The following is a 21,795-nucleotide window of genomic DNA, read 5'->3' on the forward strand; positions in this document are numbered from 1 at the left end:
TAGAAACTAGAAAGTACCCACTATATGCAAAATGTCCCATTTCAACTTATCTATTAAATACTTCAAAGTATAAGCATATAAGATTTCACATAAAATTGTATTGGAGTAAAAGTAATAAAGTATACACGATATTTGAATCAAGTCAAAGTATTGTAATCTCTCCAGTAAAGTACACATGCCTCAACATTGTACTTTAGACCCGAGGACGATTCTACAAATGTCTTCTAAATCCTGACAGTTTTCTGAAAACTTAAACACGAGTCCTGCAGTGTGTTCAACCACCTCAAATATACTTAGTACTTAGTTAAATATACTTAGTTACTTATAGTTTCCACCACTGGAGACCAGAGACAGGAGGAGGAGGAGGAGTGTGGGGGGCGGAGGGAGGGAGGGAGGGAGGGAGAGAAGGGAGGGAGGGAGAGAAAGTGAAGGGAGGGAGGGAGGGAGGGAGGGAGAGAGGGAAAGTGAAATGATGGAGGGAGGGAAGGAGGGAGGGAGAGAGGGAGAGAGGGAGGGAGGGAGGGAGAGAAGGGAGGGAGAGAAAGTGAAGGGATGGAGGGAGGGAGGGAAGGAGGGAGGGGAGGGAGGGAGGGAGGGAGGGAGGGAGGGAGGGAGGGAGAAGGGATGGACATTAAGGACGTTAAGCCTCAGTGAGACTGAAGCTGTTTGAGTCACAACCATTTAGTTTCCACTGAGAGAGAGTTTCACTTTGAAGTCTCAACGGAAAGTTTGAATCAGTGAATAAATTGATTGTCCCTCCAGTTTTTTTTTTTTGGCGCTGGAATGAAAAGCAGAAAGAAAACGAGGGATCAGACAAACTGTAGTCTTGCCAGACTGTTGCCTCTCGCAATTTCCAAACGCTTCCGTCATACAGTCTGGAGCAACGGAAGCTCTGATCATGAGTAAAATATAAATGCTTCCGTCATACAGTCTGGAGCAACGGAAGCTCTGATCATGAGTAAAATATAAATGCTTCCGTGGTACAGTCTGGAGCAACGGAAGCTCTGATCATGAGTAGATATAAATGCTTCCGTCGTACAGTCTGGAGCAACGGAAGTTCTGATCATGAGTAAAATATAAATGCTTCCGTCGTACAGTCTGGAGCAACGGAAGCTCTGATCACGAGTATGCTTCCGTCATACAGTCTGGAGCAACGGAAGCTCTGATCATGAGTAAAATAATTATAAATGCTTCCGTCATACAGTCTGGAGCAACGGAAGCTCTGATCATGAGTAAATATAAATGCTTCTGTCATACAGTCTGGAGCAACGGAAGCTCTGATCATGAGTAAAATATAAATGCTTCCGTCGTACAGTCTGGAGCAACGGAAGCTCTGATCATGAGTAAGATATAAATGCTTCCGTCGTACAGTCTGGAGCAACGGAAGTCTGATCATGAGTAAAATATAAATGCTTCCGTCGTACAGTCTGGAGCAACGGAAGCTCTGATCATGAGTAAAATATAAATGCTTCCGTCATACAGTCTGGAGCAACGGAAGCTCTGATCATGAGTAAAATATAAATGCTTCCGTCATACAGTCTGGAGCAACGGAAGCTCTGATCATGAGTAAAATATAAATGCTTCCGTCGTACAGTCTGGAGCAACGGAAGCTCTGATCATGAGTAAAATATAAATGCTTCCGTCATACAGTCTGGAGCAACGGAAGCTCTGATCATGAGTAAAATATAAATGCTTCCGTCGTACAGTCTGGAGCAACGGAAGTTCTGATCATGAGTAAAATATAAATGCTTCCGTCATACAGTCTGAGCAACGGAAGCTCTGATCATGAGTAAAATATAAATGCTTCCGTCATACAGTCTGGAGCAACGGAAGCTCTGATCATGAGTAAAATATAAATGCTTCCGTCGTACAGTCTGGAGCAACGGAAGTTCTGATCATGAGTAAAATATAAATGCTTCCGTCGTACAGTCTGGAGCAACGGAAGCTCTGATCACGAGTAAAATATAAATGTTGTGACTTTATATAATAATCAATCGATTACTTGCATGAGAGAGGGAGAGGTGCAGGTGGAGTAGCTGCTTTATATCAGACAGTTTGAGTTTGAATGGAGTTAAGAGGTATTGTCCAAGTCAAATTCCTTTCACCTATAATAACCACACCACACACATGAGAACGAACGGACAGGGTTTGTGATATAATGTGCTGAGTCATGTAACGGTATTATAGCAGGTTGTCTGTCAGACCCTGCACGGACCCTGGAGAGACCATCCATCTAACTGGACCCCTGGGTGGTCCCTCTCTCTCTCTCTCTCTCTCTCTCTCTCTCTCTCTCTGTCTCTCCCCCCTCCCTCCATTCTCCTTAATTTCCTTGCGTCGTTCTTCATCGGCCTCTCTCGTACACCTCCCTTTTAACCCGTTGGGGGGGGGGGGGGGGGGGGGCATCGAGGGTGTGTCCCTCGCCTCGCCTGGCATTCCTTATTGTAATAATAATAATAATCATAATTGTAACTCTGATAAGAGACAGCTTTTCTGTTCTCTCTTGCTGTTCTCCTCTGCCTCGCCTCTCTCTCTCTCTCTCTCTCTCTCTGATGTCTCTCGCCCCTCTCTCTAAGCACTCCAGTGAGAGATGTGGAGGATCCTCAAACTGATAAACACCAGTCAAGGGAGAGGGAAAGCAGAGAGGGGGCGTGGCCCCTTTAAAAGCACATCAAAGGCCCGGGCAGGGAGCCACACACACACACACACACACACACACACACACAAAGTACCGTCCGCGCATGTGGACAAACACGCACGCACGCACACACATGTATACACGCACACCCATATACATACAAATATACTTATTTCACACACAAAGCTATAAGTGTGCGCGCACACATGTTGGGGGCCACAATACCACAGGACAGGTGGACCCTCTGTCTCTGTCTCTGTCTGTCTCTCTCTCTCTCTCTCTCTGCATGGGCCCTCAGGAGCCAGCTAGGCTAGGCTGAGAGATATGGGGGAGCCGGGCCCTTCTTGTGAGGGTGGGGGCGGTGTGGACTGGTTCAGGATGAGGGGGGTGGGGGGGGGGGGGGGGGGGGGGGGGAGGAGTCATTGAGGATAAAGGAGGAGGGGGAGGAGGGAGATAAGTCTTCTTGGCGGCCCACGACATAAATCACACACAGGGAGACATGACGGCAGGACACTGACCAGGACTGATAACACTCCACACACACACACACACACACACACACACACACACCACACACACACACACACACACTCGCACACACACACACACACACACACACACACACACACACACAGGGGTCGGGTGAGCAAAGTGAGAATAGAGATTAGTGCCAAAGAGGCCCGTTAGAGTGACCCTAAAAGATCATTTATATACTTCTCCATACATCCATGGAGCGCTCACCACAAATACCATGACGTATTGACAGGGACGTGCAGAGTGTTAGAGAGGTGAATACCATGACGTATTGACAGGGACGTGCAGCGTGTTAGAGAGGTGAATACCATGACGTCTACAAGCTCTGTAGAGCTTGTAGATCAGCTATTTTCGGGGGGCAACCCAGCACTCTTTAGCTAGTGGAGTACAGTACAGTACAGTACAGTACAGTACAGTATGGTGTACACTACAGTATATGGTGTAACGACATGGATTTAGAGACACATTTGATCAACGCAAAATGCTGCTGTGTTGAAGTTCAGGAGACTTTGGAAATGAACACAATGCTCCTTGCCACTGATCTGTATAGCACTTTGGTCAACCTTGGTTGTTTTTAAACGTGCTATAGTTTAACTGAGGTTAAGGTTATAGGAATAACTTATAGGTTAGGTTTAACCGTTTAAGCATAATTTACTTAGGTTACTTTAGGAATACCAGGCTGTACGTCCGGGGCGAGTTGGTAAAGGGCGAGTCGTTTGGTTTTCTCTTTAGGCCTATATATAAATCTTATCCCATTCTGACCGGGCACCCATTTTGGTGTTAGCATCATGTTTTGCTTTACCTATTGAAAAATAGCAGATCTACAAGCTCATAGCGCGCCACCGAGTGGCGCGATACGAGCTTGTAGGTCTGCTATTTTTGAAAAATTCGAAGAACGACTGACATTTTTAGAATCTGATCTCAGGTCAGAATGGGTTCATCAGACCAGTGTGTGTCCAGTGGAAACCTCGTATGAATCTGATCTCAGGTCAGAATGGGTTATACATCGTCATATAAACGGGTGAAATCTCCAGGGCAGGGAGTGGATGGCATTGTTACTCACAATACTCACTTCCAAGAGTGGAAAAAGTACATTCTTTACTCAAGTAAAAGTATATCAATACTGCACTGTGGATGTACTCTGTTACAAGTATAGAAGTACCGTGTTCGAAATGTACTCGAGTGACAGTACAAATGTATCTGCATGATCAAAATGTACTTACACACACTTTGCCCTATGTATGCAGAGAAGTCCGTTTTCACAGACCATCAAAACCGAACGAAGGTATTTACACAGTAAACTGGGCATGTTGGCCCTATAGGTCCTCACACCTCTGGGCAGGGTTGGCCCTTGGTCCACACACCTCTGCAGTCCTGCTCTGACTGACTGGCAGTGGGAAGTCTCCCTACTTATATAGGCTAAGCCCCTCCCACGGACCATAGCCCCTCCCACGGACCATACCAACCCTAAATTGATTCCACAATTACTTCTCAATGTCCAGAGACACCACATTTCACCTATACATTTAAAGTGTTACAAAATATTCAACCCATTACATAATATACACAATGATAAATCAGAGTACTCTAAACAAACCCTCATACTGTTGGTATGTCCGCCCCCCCCCCCACACCCCACAGCTGGTAGTTGCTCCCTACAATGGAGTCAACCAATTATCAATCAACTTGAATCAAGCATCAAACAAAATATAAAGTCCAACAAATGTAACTCTCAGCAATAATTCAGAGTTCAATTCAGTGTCAGTGGCACGGTGAACTAACTGTCACATATAGGCCTATACTCATTATCCAGAAGTTTTCAAATGTGAAAAAGAAAAAGTCAAAGAATATTTTGAACATATATCCGATCTACAAGCTCACGATGCGTCGCGTCATGACGCATTGTGAGCTTGTAGATCGGCTATGTTATAAAGAAGCCGAAATGTATAGTGTGGTTAATGCATGTTTTGTAATAGAATCAAAATCTACGAAGTAACTAAAGTTGTAAAAGTATAATATCTGAGATGTAGTGCATGGAGTAGAAGTAAAGTACAGACAATTTGACATACTCAAGTAGTAAGTACAACTACCTCAACATTGTACTTATTGCGAAAGCAGTGAGCACTTACTATGAGACCTAGCAGATCATGTCTGTCTGTCTGTGTGTCTGTCTGTCTGTCTGTCTGTCTGTCTGTCTGTCCCGCTATCCAAATATGGAGTGTGTTGCATCAGCAATCACTCAGCTCCATATATGGGCACAAAAGGGGCCAGGTCCACTCAGCTCCATATATGGGCACAAAAGGGGCCAGTGATTTGTTTGTTGTGGACCTGGCCCCTTTTGTGCCCATATATGGAGCTGAGTGACACTAATTCGTAATTTATTCTAATTGTTATTGCAATTTACGATCTGCGTTCGCTTCCCGCGTTCGCGCGTCTTACTCGTAAGTACATACAGTACGTATAAGTACGTGTTCTTTCCACCACTGTATAGCAGTAGTAAAAAAAAACCACTCATGATCTAATTTTCCTTAAAGATATATTATCTGTGAGGCGACGAGGAGCTCTGGGGAAACGGCTGCTGATTGATGGGGACGCTCAGCGTTAATTGGCTTATGATGACCCCAGGCCGTTTCTGATTGGCTTATGACGACCCCAGGCCGTTTCTGATTGGCTTATGACGACCCCAGGCTGTTTCTGATTGGCTTATGACGACCCCAGGCCGTTTCTGATTGGCTTATGACGACCCCAGGCTGTTTCTGATTGGCTTATGACGACCCCAGGCCGTTTCTGCAGAAATATTTTGACAGTAATTTATGTGACGCTGATCATCCGCAGCACTTTAACCCATTCTGACCTGAGATCAGCTTCTAAAAAAATGTTCTTCTACATCCTGACAGTTTTCTGAAAAAGCTACGTTTCTAATATGTCAGTCGTTCTTCGATTTTTTTCAAAAATAGCAGACCTACAAGCTCGTAGCGCGCCACTCGGTGGCGTGCTACGAGCTTGTAGATCTGCTATTTTTCAATAGCTAAAGCATGGCATAGTGCTAACAGCAAAATGGGTTCCCGCCCAAAAGGGGTTAACGTATGACAGGCACTCCGTTTTCAAAAAACACATTCTTGAAATATTCATACGTGTGTCACGTTGGTGTCGGGCAGAGCTTAAGTAATTGCTAGCAGCTGTTTTTGAACTGCTTGATGGATAGCCAAAGATGTATATGGTATTATTATTATTATTATTATTATTATTATAGTGGAATAAAATGTAAGTAATGCCGGAGAAGTTACATACTTGTTGTGATTGGCAGTCTGTCAGGCTTCTATCCCACGTAAGGGGGAACTGCCCGTAGATCCGAAGTCCCGTTAGTCCGAACATGCACTGCTCCCGTTAGTCCGAACATGCACTGCTCCCGTTAGTCCGAACATGCACTGCTCCCGTTAGTCCGAACATGCACTGCTCCCGTTAGTCCGAACATGCACTGCTCCCGTTCCCGTTAGTCCGAACATGCACTGCTCCCGTTCCCGTTAGTCCGAACATGCACTGCTCCCGTCCCGTTAGTCCGAACATGCACTGCTCCCGTGCTTGCGGTTAGGTTTAGGTTTCAGGGTTAGAGATAGGGATAGTCATTTCGGAACAATGAACCTTCTGACTAATGACATCCAAAATGCAGAACTCACGGACACAAGGAATAAACTTAAAGTCTTTACTTGGAAAAAGTATACAAATCAGGTACACCTTACAAGGCAAGAATAAATGAAGGCACAAGGCAGAGCAAAGTGATAAACCAACAACCACATGAGAGCATCAAGGACTATATATATATATATATATATATATATATATATATATATATAGACTATAGGTTCATTAGGGAGCAGGTGAGCTGAGACACACAGGTGGGCCCAGGTAGTCATCAGGGCAGTGGATGAGTGGGTGTGGCACAGACTGTGGCCAGGGCTGTGACACAGTCATGTCAGTGATAAACACCATCTCTCTCTCTCTCTCTCTCTCTCTCTCTCTGCAAGCAAAGCGAGTGCCTACTGTACACATACTGTAAACGGTAAACACCTAAAGGTCTAGTAGGCGTTGTGAATAAATAAAGAGAATATTTCACATCAGGCTGTTAATAATTGATGCCTCATTCATTTCACACACAGGCTCATGCATTCATTTGCTGTATACAAGTAGTCTATATAGTTCAGAATCAAAATGGTGGTGACTTTATAGCGCAGTGGATTCTGACGTAAAGCAGCTCATTCTGAGTGATTCATTGAGTGATTCATTGAGTGATTCATTGAGTGATTCATTGAGTGATTCATTGAGTGATTCATTCATGAGTGATACATGCGCACTTGTCTCAGAAAGACAGATCTCTCCCATGTTCTCTCTCTCTCTCTCTCTCTCTCTCTCTCTCTCTCTCTCTCTCTCAGCCTCTCTCTCTCTCAGCTTCTGTAGCCGATATATATATATATATGTATATATATATATATATATACATATATATATATATATATATATATATGTATATATATATATATATATATATATATATATATATATATATATATAATCTTGCTTATATTCGGGCACAGGGGAAAGAATGGAGGACGCGTAAACTGTTTGACTGCCCGAGGGTTTCAGCTGCGAGGCTTAAATGAACTGTTTATCCCTGTGGCTAATTCGTTACGAAAACCAAACGTCGCTTTGTATACCCAAACGCCCTCCGTCTTCGGTGGCTGCGCGGGACCCCTAGATGGGGCCCCTAGATGGGCCCCTAGATGGGCCCCTTGACGGCCCCTACATCACTGCGACAGGCGTCGAGAGTCGAATGTGGCACTGAGAGGATTTTAATGACGCGATGCATCACATTTACAGCCTATGATTTCATCAACATTGTTTTCCCCCCCTAAAACGTTAAGCCTTCGGCCCCTGAGATTTCTATCTTTAACTTTGTGCAATAATTATAATTTTGCCAAGTTCTTGTCTGTGAGTTTCACACATTGGTTGTTTAACCCATTCTGACCGGGCACCCATTTTGGTGTTGGCATCATGTTATGCTTTAGCTATTGAAAAATAGCAGATCTACAAGCTCATATCGCGCCACCGAGTGGCGCGATACGAGCTTGTAGGTCTGCTATTTTTGAAAAATTCGAAGAACGACTGACATTTTTAGAATCTGTTCTCAGGTCAGAATGGGTTCATCAGACCAGTGTGTGTCCCGTGGAAACCTCGTATGAATCTGATCTCAGGTCAGAATGGGTTAATGGCTCACACTTAAATGTTGTGTTTGAAATTATATGATTGGAATCTTGTGACGTTTTCTCACCATATAGTGTGAATTGTTACAGTAATATAAACGTGTCCATGACAGCCACACAACCACAGTTGGACCCATTCTGGTGTTAGCATCATGTTATGCTTTAGCTATTGAAAAAAATAGCAGATCTACAAGCTCATAGCGCGCCACCGAGTGGCGCGCTACGAGCTTGTAGGTCTGCTATTTTTGAACGAACGACTGACATAATAGAAACATATATTTTTCAGAAAACTGTCAGGATGTATATAGAAGACATTTCTATAGAATCTGATCTCAGGTCAGAATGGGTTAACTGCATGTGTCAAGTCCCAACTCCGCTGCCATGAAGCAGAGATTGTAGATTCCGTGTAGCCTCATGCCTTACGTCTGAACCCTAAACCCTCAGTCCCCTCGTGGGCAGCACTTATCAGGAGGCTGGCGTGACGTCAGGCTCTGTGGCTCCTGAGGCTCCGACATGGAAAAGCCTCTCAGAGGGACATGAAAGCAACGCAGACACAGGAATGAGTTGAGTTGAGCTGCTGGCCAGACTTACAGTCTTCAACTGCTGGAGAGAGAGAGAGAGAGATAGCGCCGCGCACTGTGGCTGGATGGGCGAGCTGCGCGTGAGGTGGCTGGACCCTCCCCCCCCACCCCTCTACCCCTCCTCCTCCACCCCTCCCCTCCTCCTCCCCCCACCCCTCTACCCCTCCACCCCCCCTCTACCCCTCCTCCACCCCTCCTCCTCCTCCCCCCACCCCTCTACCCCTCCACCCCCCCTCTACCCCTCCTCTCCTCCTCCACCCCCCTCTTTCACAAACCCAGAAGATGACGAGGACGGCTGGTATTTGGTAGATGGCACGTATATGCACGCCTCAGCACGGAACTGAAGTGCATGCGCATGTGCACTGCACGTGCACACTGCCACACAGACGTATACGCTCATACGCACACTCACACACGAGCACGCACGCACGCACGCACGCACGCACGCACGCACGCACGCACGCACGCACGCACGCACGCACGCACGCACGCACGCACGCACACACACACACACACACACACACACACATAAGCACGCACATGCACGCACGCACACACACACACACACACACACTCACGCATACACACATTATGAATTACTACACTGAGGACAGCAACATTTTACGATGGAAATATTACCCATTTTTACTTAAAATGTTTGCATTTGTGGTGCACAAAACTGGCTTCGCAATAAATTAGGCATAAACTCGAACTCTCACCCAGTGTTTCCCAAAGTGGGGTCCGGGACCCCTATAGGGGTCCCCGGACATATCTTTTCAAATGGGGGGCCGCGGGCTAATTAGTGACAAGTTGGGGGTCCTTGGGCACCGGGGCCGTCCCCCTGGGCACCGGGGTCTGCTCCCTGTCCCCCTGGGCACCGGGGCCGTCCCCCTGGGCACCGGGGTCTGCTCCCTGTCCCCCTGGGCACCGGGGCCGTCCCCCTGGGCACCGGGGTCTGCTCCCTGTCAGATTGAGTGGTCTTATCTTCCCCAAACATTTACTTAACCCTTTGTCTTACTAGACCCAGGACAATGAGACAGGCATGAGGAAACCCAGCGCACACACACACACACACACACACACACACACACACACACACACACGCACGCACGCACGCACACACACACACACACACACACACACACACACACACACACACACACACACACACACACACACACACACACACACACACACACACACACACACACACACACACACACACACACACACACACACTCGCAGTTGCTACATAGTGGGGACGTATGACTAGAACCTCCCATGTGGGAACACCCCTTTCTAGACATGGTACGCCTGTGAAAAAAATCAGGCTTGATCAGAAAAAAATCAGGAACAAGAATCTGACATTAAATTAGTAATATTCAATACTTTTTCCCCCAGACATGACTGGGTCCTCCCATTTGGGGACTTGTCAGATATTGTTATTTTTGTGGGGACACCATAACACACTTTCAGAATTTAACATCTTGGTGGGGACACCATAACACACTTTCAGATCTTAACATCTTTGTGGGTACACCATAACACACTTTCAGATCTTAATTTTTGTGGGGACACCATAACACACTTTCGGATCTTAACATCTTTGTGGGTACACCATAGTGGGGACACCTTAACACACTATCAGATCTTAACATCTTTGTGGGTACACCATAACACACTTTCAGATCTTAACATCTTTGTGGGTACACCATAACAGTTTCAGATGTTACCAACGTTATGGATATTCAACTGTCATAGACCTCCCTCTATGGTTTGCGATATCTGGGGTCCCCTTGCCAACCAAGAACTTGAAAAATGGAACAAACACCAAACCGAAACTGCACACATAACTCTGCAAATCCATTCTCTGCACCCAAAGAAAAACAACAAACAGTTCTCTCTGCCTACAAAGCAACAAGGGTGCCAATATTTGGTTCTATTGTGAATCAGCAACCTTTCATAGGCGGAAATCCCTACCTTCCCAAGTTAATCCAGCTCCACTGTCTACCTACATTTTGGATTTCAATCATATTTGCACATATCAGGTCCTTGTGCTAAACCCCTTACTCCTTTTTTTTACTATTTTGAAAAACATGAAGATCAAGACACTGACCTCGGATAGCCATACATGGAGAAGACTAGATCTGCATATATGCCGGCCAGCAACTCTACATCTGACCTCAAACCCTTAGATCTCCATATATGGAGCTGACCTGTTCTGACATGTTTATTCATCCCCACTCATACTTCCTCTTCGATGTCTCCCTGTCCATTCAAACTCTAGATGGGAAGTTATTATACTCGATGCTTCGCTTTTGCTATTTTAGTCCTCTGGCTGTCATACACACGTGTGATGTGAGCAGCTGATTGAATGCTCAATGGCATCTTTATGTAATTACTAAGGTAATAAGTGATTGGTACTTACTTACGTGCCTTTGACACTTGACACTTATTCTGATTCTTATTCTGAATATGAAGTGGCTGGGTAAATAGTAAATACATGGTACTAAATTGTATTCCCTTATAGTCTCCACCAGGCCGGAATGCATGACCGAGACTGTTTTGCACCCTGTCCGCCCATCCAGGTTATATTCACTAAACAAAACGGGTCTTTCAGATTTGTCATATTCCATCCTCATTGGCTAAGATTGGCTTCCAGCCCACTATAACCTGTCATTGATCTGGCCTGTACTCAAGGATTCAAACCTGGGTCTCAAATCCAAATGGATTTCCCTGTGATTCAAGGGAGATAGTTACATTTTAAGGTATTAGGCTGAGGTTGTGAGACAACAGCTACACTTGGAGCATGCCTACTGGAAGAAATACAACAATGTGGGAACACAGCACCAAGATGTGTGTACTGTTGTGATAGAAGGCTAGAGAATGGATTACAACCACCCTATGGACCACTAGCACTGCGTATGTAAACAGATCTGCTACCTTTAAACACATTTCAAATCTACTTAAATCATTGAGGAAAGATGCAGCTTTGTCAAAAAGATTGCGGATGAGGACCCAAATGCAGGCGACAGTAGGCAGAGCAATAAACTTAGAAGGATTTATTAATCAAACTGAGGTTCTTCCATAAACAGGGCAAAGAAGGCATGACAAAACACAGAAACCATACAGGAACTCACACCACAGGGAACTACGAAACAACAAGAACAATATGCAAACACAGGACTTAAATACACACAGGATAACAGGTCACAGGTGGAACCAAAATACAATAAACATTAGGATAGGCTGGGGGACTAAAATGACACAGGTGGAAACACTGACAAATTACAAGGCAGGAACACTAGGCACAAATACTACAAAAAGAAACAAACCAACAGTCAGGAACACATGAGCAAATACATACAAAACATACTGAAATCAGTGAAATGACAGAAATACATCCAGAAGTCCAATATCAAATAAGGACAGTCAAAGTTCACAGTCCGAGGAGCGGACTGCGACATAAACTTAACGCAGGCACATAGGCAACAATTAAACTGAGGCTAAAGCGTAGCAGCATAGATATAGGGGTTCCAATTTAATGGAGCTAGATACTGAGAAGATACTACTAGACATGATACTGAGAAGATACTAGACAAGATACTACTGACATGATTCTGCTGACAAGATACTGACATGTTACTAGACATGATATATACAATGAATGTCAATGATACTGACATTATACTGACCATGATATTGACATGATACGAGACAACTGACAACCTGTTACAGCACAGTAGTGTTCCTCCCAACCTCTCCGTCAGTGGCTTCTCCTCTCCTCACGAGGTCAAGCACAGGTATCATGTTTTTTAACACTAGAAGGTCTGAAATAAAATCAGCTAAAGTTGCATGTGCTTAAATTCACATTTAGATTTTTTTTCAGATGTCAAGATTTTCTGAGATGATAGAATGGTGATGGATGATGATGCTCTTCTGAAAGCTTCATGGGCAAAGATAATCAACTTAAAAATAATTTAAAAAACGGTCAAAATTACCTCTCAGACCTTCTAGTGTTAAGGAATCTATACAGACTTGTAATGTCCCAGGCAAACGTGACTGTGACAGGTGTCTGGAATCAGAGCCAGCCCTTACAAAGAGAGATTGGAAAGCTATAAAATTTTATGTCCATAACAAAATTACATCCCTAAAGAAGAAGATGTAGAAAACTTTACGGCTGCATTCACACTGTTAAAGTGCCTCTCCACGGCTTCTTTCTCTTCTGGTTCCCATTTCCGAGCTAAAAGAGAAATGAATAACAGATTAGTGTATTATAAGGTAATCGTTTTAGCCTAAAAGCTACAATTATTTCTACCACTGACTATAGATCCGGATTTGGCCATTTTAGTCATGTTACTGTGTTTAACAACTGATTTTGTAATTAATCACCATGTTCCGATTAATAGCTGCCAAAATTAGTACAGTAGGAAAACTGAGCACCCAGTGCTAAGGAAGCTACCAGAGGACACGCACCTGTTGTACCTCTCAAATTGATAAATATGACAGCTGTAAAGTGGATAGTTTAACACGAGCACGAAAAGAACCTCCAGGATATAACATTAAACAAACTGACAAAATGTTAGCCTTTAAGAAACAAAGTAATGTTGAACAGGGATAACGAGCCCCCGCCAGTTAATCACAAAAAAACCCCAACCAAACGCTATTTTGTACTTTGACAGACAGACCCAGCCAGGGACCCAGGGACACAAAGCTGTTGCACCACTCAAAATATCCTTACCTCTTTTTGGCTCCTTCTGTCCGGCTCCTGCTGGTGCCGACCCACTCCGTTTAGCAACTGTGGAATGACAAGTAGAACATTCTGTTAAGTGCCACAGGTAGGCTAGGTAAAGCTACAGGCGTTGATTCTCCTAAGGTACTCTGGTGCAAAATGACACATGCCACAGACTGACCGACAAAGCCACTTGTACGCTAGGACCTGGCTGAGGGAAAATAAAAGTAAAACCCTGTCCAATATCCTTACCTCCTGTTGGCTCCGTCTCCCCATCTTGCGCGGATCCACTCAGGTCAGCAACTATAGAATGACAAGTCAAATATTATGTAACTAGATGTGCTAGAGATGATCGTGTCTGCTGTCTCTCCCTGTAATATCTGTGTGTCAATTACAAATGGCGACAGTTGTTAAAGGTTTGGCTGCCTCCAAGCTAATGACTGTGAGAACCAGACAACTGGCAGGAACAGTTTATAGTTTAAACAGTTTAGGATAGGCAGATAGAGTTGGGGTGCTGTAAAGGTGCAACAAGATGTGGAGATGTAATGATTAAAGCACATACCTTCCGTAATCTCCTCAAATGTGTCCTGACTGGCCTCAAGAGCGGCGTCCCCCTCAAGCGCGTCCTCCTCAGCATAGGCCTCTTCATTTTCGGATTTGGATGACAGAACGTACTCCCCCTCTGCCGATAAAAGTTAATGTGACGGTGATAGTGATTGGTTTGAGGATGTGGCCACAGAGTGTGACACCATAGAGAGACCTGTCCAACTTTCGAGAGACAGGGAAGTGGTAGTAACACCCAAAACGCTTGCGTGTAGTAACACCCAAAACGCTGTCCTTAAAGCCTCTGTGATTATTCCTGCTGTCGGAAAAAAAGCCGATGGATCTCGGAAATACAGTAAACGTCACTTCTGTGTCTTTTGTGAGATGCCAATGTTGAAATTGTCAAGGCATTTGGAGACTGTTCACCGCAAGGAGTTTGAGGTTGTAAAGGCATTCAGCTTTCCGAAGAATTCAAAAGAAAGGCGACTACATATAGATCTACTCCGAAACAGAGGCAACTTCGCACACAATATCGAAGTCTTAAAAACAGGCACAGGGACACTGGTCGCAAGCAAGCAGCCAAAACAAGATTTGACTGCCCAAGAGTACATGCATTGTGTCTACTGCCAAGGGTTGATGACCAGATCTGCACTGTGGAGACACATGAAGAACTGCAAATTTATCAAACCAGACGTAAAGCGACAACCTGGAAAAAAGAGAGTACAAATGTTGTGTGCGTTTGCTGAACCCATCCCCGATGGGGTGTCCACTGATGTCTGGGATGTCTTGAGTAGAATGAAACAGGATCAAATCGCAGATGCAGCCAAAAAAGACTGGTGTATTCTCGAGTTGGCTAAGTCCCTCTACAAGAAGCACGGATCCGACCCCGCAAAATATGACTACATCCGGCAAAAGTTGAGGGAGCTGGGGAGACCCTGTTGGAGGGAAAGTTGAATAACCCTCTGGTCCTGCCTCTGACAGAAGATGTCAAAACGTTACACGACTTCCTGCAGGAGAAGCAGCACCAGTACATTGAGGACCTCAAGTCTACGTCGTCGATGGAGAACTGGAAGAAACTGTCCAAGGTCACTCAAGCTCTGGTTCTGCTTTTCAACCGTCGCAGACAAGGGAAGACGAACAAAGTTCAGCTCACATCATTCTTGTCAAGAGACAAATCATCCACTCATGAGGACATCAACTACGCTCTCTCTGAGTTTGAGATAAAGCTGTGCAGTCACTTCTCCAGAATTGAAACTAGAGGAAAGAATGGCAGGATGGTGCCCATTCTCCTAAGTCCGTCAATGTTGGAATCACTTGTCTGTCTCTGTGAATGCAGAAAGGAATGTGGCGTCCTCGACGATAACCGCTATCTATTCGCCGTACCAGGCGCCATGTCTTTCTATCGCTCGAGTGCTCTTCTCCGAGAGTACAGCAATCTGTGTGGCCTCAAGAATCCACAGGCAATTACATCTACCAAACTGCGGAAACATTTGGCAACTCTGTCCACAGTTCTGAACCTTAGGGAAACTGAGATGGGGCAGCTAGCTGATTTCATGGGACACAGCATCAGAGTACATAGCAAGTTTTATAGGTTACCAGAGAAGACCCTTCAGCTCGCGAGGATCAGCAAGGTGCTGATTGCCATGGAGCAGGGACGAGTTGGTGATCTCCAAGGGAAGAACCTGGACGAAATCCACATTGATCCAAATGGTATGGAGTTTCTGCTGTATTAACCCCTTTTGGTGTTGTATCCATTATGCTATACTTTAGCTGTTGAAAAATAGCAGATGTACAAGCTCATAGTGCTGCTGTGAAAAGCTATGAGCTTGTGTGTGTGTGTATATATATATATATGCCATTTTATAAAATTCTTGAAAATGTGGCTCAAATCTTTGAATATATATTCTTTCAGAGCAAACGTTTAACCCTAGCGCTGTATTTTATACCCTCTTGTTTCCGACAGCAGGAATAATCACAGAGGCTCTAAGGACAGCGTTTTGGGTGTTACTACACCCAAGCGTTTTGGGTGTTACTACCACTTCCCTGTCTCTCGAAAGTTGGACGTTCTGTCATCCAAAGAAGACTGATCGGTGTCCAAATCTTCATCTGATAAATCTTGGGGCAGGCTGGGGGGAAGACTATTGTGCTGTAACAGGTTGTCAGTTGTCTCGTTGTCAAGGGAGACGGGCACAGGACTGGGCGGGCGCAGAGGAGGTGGAGGCCAGAGAGAAGAGGCTACTGGAGGGCATGGGGGCAGCGTCATCCAGCCAGTTGAGTGGCGACTTGCTGGTCGAATGATCTACAGGGAAGAGAGGACAAGAGCAAAGATTAGTATAGGAATAATGATATAATAATAATAATAATGATATCATAACACTATGAACACAATCCCTGTTACCTTCGTGAGGAGAGGAGAAGCCACTGACGGAGAGGTTGGGAGAACACTACTGTGCTGTAACAGGTTGTCAGTTGTCTCGTTGTCAAGGGAGACGGGCACAGGACTGGGCGGGCGCAGAGGAGGTGGAGGGCAGAGCCGCAGACATGGGTTTCACCTTCTGCAAGAGAGGACAAGAGATCCAGTATAAGTCATTTTACACTTGGTCGCATGCTGAAAATAGCAGATCTACAATCTCACAATACGTCACAGCGCGACACGTGAACTTGTAGATCTGCCATTTTCAGCAAGTATAAAATCAGCCATTATGACGCCACCAAGGCCTGCCAAAAAACATTTAGTCGACTAAATAAACTGTTGATATAGTAGACTAGAAATCGCATGACATTTAGTCGACTGCAATTAGACTAAACATTCCAGGTAACTAAAATGTGACTAAAACTAAATGAAAACTACTCAAGAGACTTTTCACATCCTACCCGGTTTGCATTTAACCACCTCCGCAACAGTCCGTCCATCTTGCTAGTACTTCTACTCCAACATTAAACTGAAAAACAAAACACACACAGTCACCCCCACATACTCCTACTCCACTTTATAAGACTTCTCCACTTCTTATAAACTTTATAAGAACAGGATTATTTTGTTGGGCAGTAAACACTCCAAGGAGCTGTGTGTGACATCACCTTCATGCGGAAGCTAATTTAGCTAAGATAGGTATACGTCAGGGGTGGGCAATTATTTTTCCCAAGGGGCCAAATGAGAAACAGAAAATATTTTGGAGGGCCGGGCCAAAAGGCTGAACTTAATTATGCATAATATCAAATTTATTTCTATATAAATAGCAGTAAATGGCATTGTTTGGCAAAGCAATGGTAAACTAAATGTGAAACATTTGACCCAAATTATAGGCAGAGTGACTATTTTACATCATGATGATGTACAATAAGATCACCCCTCACTTCACATGGGTGTGATTTTTTTACTTTCTACTTTCTACGTTTCCTTTCCCAGTTGAAAACTATGTTTTTGTTTAAGTTACAAGTCCTGTAAATACTAGCATTTTCTTTTAACAATGAGAACATTAGAGGTAGCTCTCTTAATAGTTCCATTCAGAGGACACTGGAGGTGCCACTTTCACAACCCATGGTGCGCTGCTTACTATCGAGAGATGAGTGTTAAGTCACAACCATTAAACAATAACGTTCTGAAAACAATAATAAGCCAACCAGTAATGGTATTGTTGAGACTTGGCAGCCTGGCAGGCGCTGTATGTTGATGTGTGCACGTTCGTTCTGCCAGATTTACTTTGTGGTACAACGGTGTCGATCGACTCGTGTGCCGAAAACAGACGATCCACAAGCTCACGGCGCACCGCCCAAGCTTTCTGAACTTCAGAAGCATGCAACATTCTGGGCGCAACAACGCCATACGGCAGCATCTTAACTTTATTGGCGAGGCGGGTTAAATAAAGCAATGAAGCATAATGGGATTTAACTTGTCCTCCTGCAAGGGAGTTTGGTAATCAAAGCATGCGCCTAAATAAAAGCGATGCTTTTACCCATAAGGTAATTAGAAAGTATGTTTTATTTTCGGATTATCAAGTAATCTTTCACGGGCCGTACAATGCCCAGGCGTTCATATCCATTAGCACTGGTTAGCTGTAGGGATGTTGCACACATGCCTAAAATTGCTCTTATTTGCGCCGCCCAGCTTGTCACACTTCAGGCTGCATGAACAGCGCTCTGGCTCTGTTTTCTGCCCCCTCAATGTCCCCGTTCTCTGTTGTATTTCAATGGCTAGTTGGCGACAAGCCTACAACGGTAGCGTTGCAGTAGTCAAAACGTAAGCGAGTGACAGGCTGACAGCGAGACGAGATTAACACATGTCGATCGTATCAATGCAGAGACCTACATTATTAAATCCATTATTGGCCATTTGGCCTGGAGGGAGAACGTTTACAGCCGCTGTCGCTTCCTCCTCAACCTCCTCCTCGAGTCCCCACACTGGCACGGTAGTTACGGCTATCAAGTTAGCCATGTGCTATCGATGTTTGAGGGTTTTCTCGTCAGCGAAATGTCAACAAACAGAACACGTACGGTGACATGCATGCTGATCTTCCTTAATAATAAAAAAAGGCTTAGCCCATGCGTCCAGTGGCTTTATAGGTATAACTTGCTCAGATCTGGACTGGATTTATTTATGTTTTGGACTAGGTACTGTAGACGCGCAGATGCGATGCGTTGTTTATTGATGATTAAGCCTACAACAATTTATTTATATTGTTAAATGTTGCTTTTTAGTTTGTCTTTTAAAAAGGAGCATATATAAATGTATACCATTCGTCTACCAACTTTAATTATAAACAAGAAGGTGGCCGCACATTCTATAATGCGTTTTACAACATCTTACAAACAATTCAAAGCTATTGTGAAGCTGAATAAAAATCACTTTTACCTGGAAGCGGTTGTCACTGGCAGCATTCTCCAGGGCCATGACGGAGAATGAGCCTATGAAAAAAATAAAGGAAGTCAGTCACTGGAATAACAATTTTCTTCTCGTGCACCAAAGATGAAAGTTTGTCCTTTACTCCAAACGAAACGACGGCAACACAATTTGGGTGAGCGAGGCAGTATAGCTACTTACAACCAAGTGCAGTAAATTCACCCCCTCCCCCCACCTATCTGCTGGAGAGGTTTCCAATCGAGGTGCTCATTAGACGCAATTCAACACAGCTGCGCGAAATTGTCTAGCTCACACTAGTATTACTAGGCAAGAAAAGCCAAGAGTGCACTATGGACAGACCTGCACAACATCAAATTAAAAAAAATACAGTCAGTCCAAGAAAAAAAAAAACCCAGTCCACAGTGATTTAGGCTTGATGCCTGTATATATAAAATATAATACATTTAATAATATAATAAAATACTTATTTTATTTGGAACTTTATTGGTATTGTTTCTACTGTTTTACCACAGGCGAGTTGTGGACTAAAGCATTGTAATAGTTAGTTGAACTGTACAAAAACAATCCGATTCTTATGATAATTACAAAATAGTTCGAAAAGTTACCTTCTCTCTTCTCCTGCCTCCTGCCTCCTTCTTCCTGCTTCCTTGACGGTGACACCGTACGAGCCTTCAGGCTGGCGGGGGTGACGTGTGACTGGGGGGTGTCACCTTTTACCGGTACTGTAACCTGCTAAACTCGCGCTGATTGGCTAAAGTGACACGTGATAGGCAGACTGGGGGGTGTCACCTTTTACCGGTACGGTAACCTGCTAAACTCGCGCTGATTGGCTAAAGTGACACGTGATAGGCAGCACGGCATATTATTGGCTATAGGTGTGTGAAAATGCCTGAATTCACACACTTCTGCAGTTGCATAGTTTTGGTCAGTAGGGGGAGCATATTAACACACTTTTAACACACTTTTCATGATTTTCTATCTCTGTGGGCACTTTTTTAAAAACCAAATAAATTTGCCCTAGGAATACTAGAAACTGTTTTTCTATCAATTTAAATGATAATCCTTCTGGGGACCAGGATTTTGGTGCCCACAAGGATGCAGGTCCCCACGTCGTTGGTGTGTAGTCATAGTTCGATCCCCACAAGGTAGCAAAAGCGCACGCACACGCACACACACGCACACACACACTCGCTTGTCTTTTTGATACACGACCTCCTTGATTACAGCCATAGCCCGTCACACGTACTTATAGACTGGACATATTGAGCCCATATTATACCGTATATGAAGATGAACACAAACCAATCATCCCTTACAGTGTGTGTGTGTGTGTTTGTGTGTGTGTGTGTGTGTGTGTGTGTGTGTGTGTGTGTGTGTGTGTGTGTGTGTGTGTGTGTGTGTGAAGTGCACACTGCGTGCACGCCCACACACACACACACACACACGTACTGCATCATGAGCTTCATGCTAGGTTCCATTGATTGATCGGTTTATTGAATACTGTATCAGTCAGAAATGTAAACAGCCTGTTACAGTATGTACAGTATGTGGTGCAGTAAGACATTATGTCTAAACGCATAACATAAAAAAACCTCCCCGGCACCTTTTTTTGTGTTATCCTCTTTATTCTTAATTAATGCCTTAAAAACTGTTTCACCCGTTTTCATCCTGGTCGTAAAAAAGCCTAAATTGAAGTCCACTTCACTTGAGGAATTACTATTATCATGAATTATTATTAATATAGTAAACATTATTGCTCATGTGTGTGGAGTTGGCTACAGTATAACACAGGTCTCAGAGGTCACTGATAGCCTATACTGTACCTCGGAGTGAAGACTTTTTACAGTGTGGTTATTCTTACACTGCCATAAACTATGAGAAGAATGGAGCAATCAGCCATTGTCTTCGCTAAGAAGTGGGCGGGCGAGAGAGAGAGAGAGAGAGAGAGAGAGAGAGAGAGAGAGAGAGAGAGAGAGAGAGAGAGAGAGAGAGAGAGAGAGAAAGAGAGAGAGAGCATGTGTGTGGATGTTACTGTAACAGAAAAGGAGTTATATAATAATAATAATAATAACAATAATAAAACTTTATTTGTATAGCACCTTTCATGACATGAAATGCAGCTCAAAGTGCTTTACAGAACAATGGAGAATAAAAGAAAAGCAAGGCAATGACATTAAAAAAAAACAAGCAGTAATGCAATACAGTGAATAACAAAAATAAAAAATAAAAGATCAATTAAAAGCAATGTTGTAGAAGTGGGTCTTGAGCTGAGCTTTAAAAATGTCTACAGAGGCTGCCTGACGAAGGTACAGTGGGAGCTTGTTCCATGCCGACGGCCCGTAGAAGCAAAAAGCTGCTTCCCCGTATTTTTTAGTTGCCATTTTTTTTGGCAAAGCGAGCAGGCCAGCAGTGGAAGACCTTAGGGGGCGGTTTGGGACATATTTAGGCAGGCAGTCATGTAGGTAGGAAGGTGCGAGACCATTGAGAGCTTTATAGACAAGTAAAATAATTTAAAAATCAATCCTAATAACAACCGGAAGCCAGTGCAGTGATGCCAAAACTGGAGTAACATGTTCTCTCATCTTAGTTCTAGTTAAAACTCTGGCTGCTGCATTTTGGACAAGTTGTAATCTGTCAGTTGTTGTCTTAGA

The 21,795-nt window shown here is 44.2% G+C and overlaps 1 long non-coding RNA gene across 1 annotated transcript; it reads right to left on the reverse strand.

The window, feature by feature from the left end:
- Window positions 1–12,150: 12,150 nt before the first annotated feature.
- On the reverse strand, window positions 12,151–14,988 carry LOC308315619. Its single transcript, XR_013964056.1, has 4 exons — window positions 14,303–14,988; window positions 13,993–14,043; window positions 13,750–13,806; window positions 12,151–13,251 (listed from the first exon to the last, which is right to left on the reverse strand). It is a non-coding gene; the product is annotated as an uncharacterized lncRNA (long non-coding RNA).
- Window positions 14,989–21,795: the final 6,807 nt, after the last annotated feature.

This window comes from Protomyctophum bolini (genome assembly GCF_963924005.1).
Source record: "Protomyctophum bolini genome assembly, chromosome: 5".
In the NCBI taxonomy this organism is placed as follows: Eukaryota; Metazoa; Chordata; class Actinopteri; order Myctophiformes; family Myctophidae; genus Protomyctophum; species Protomyctophum bolini.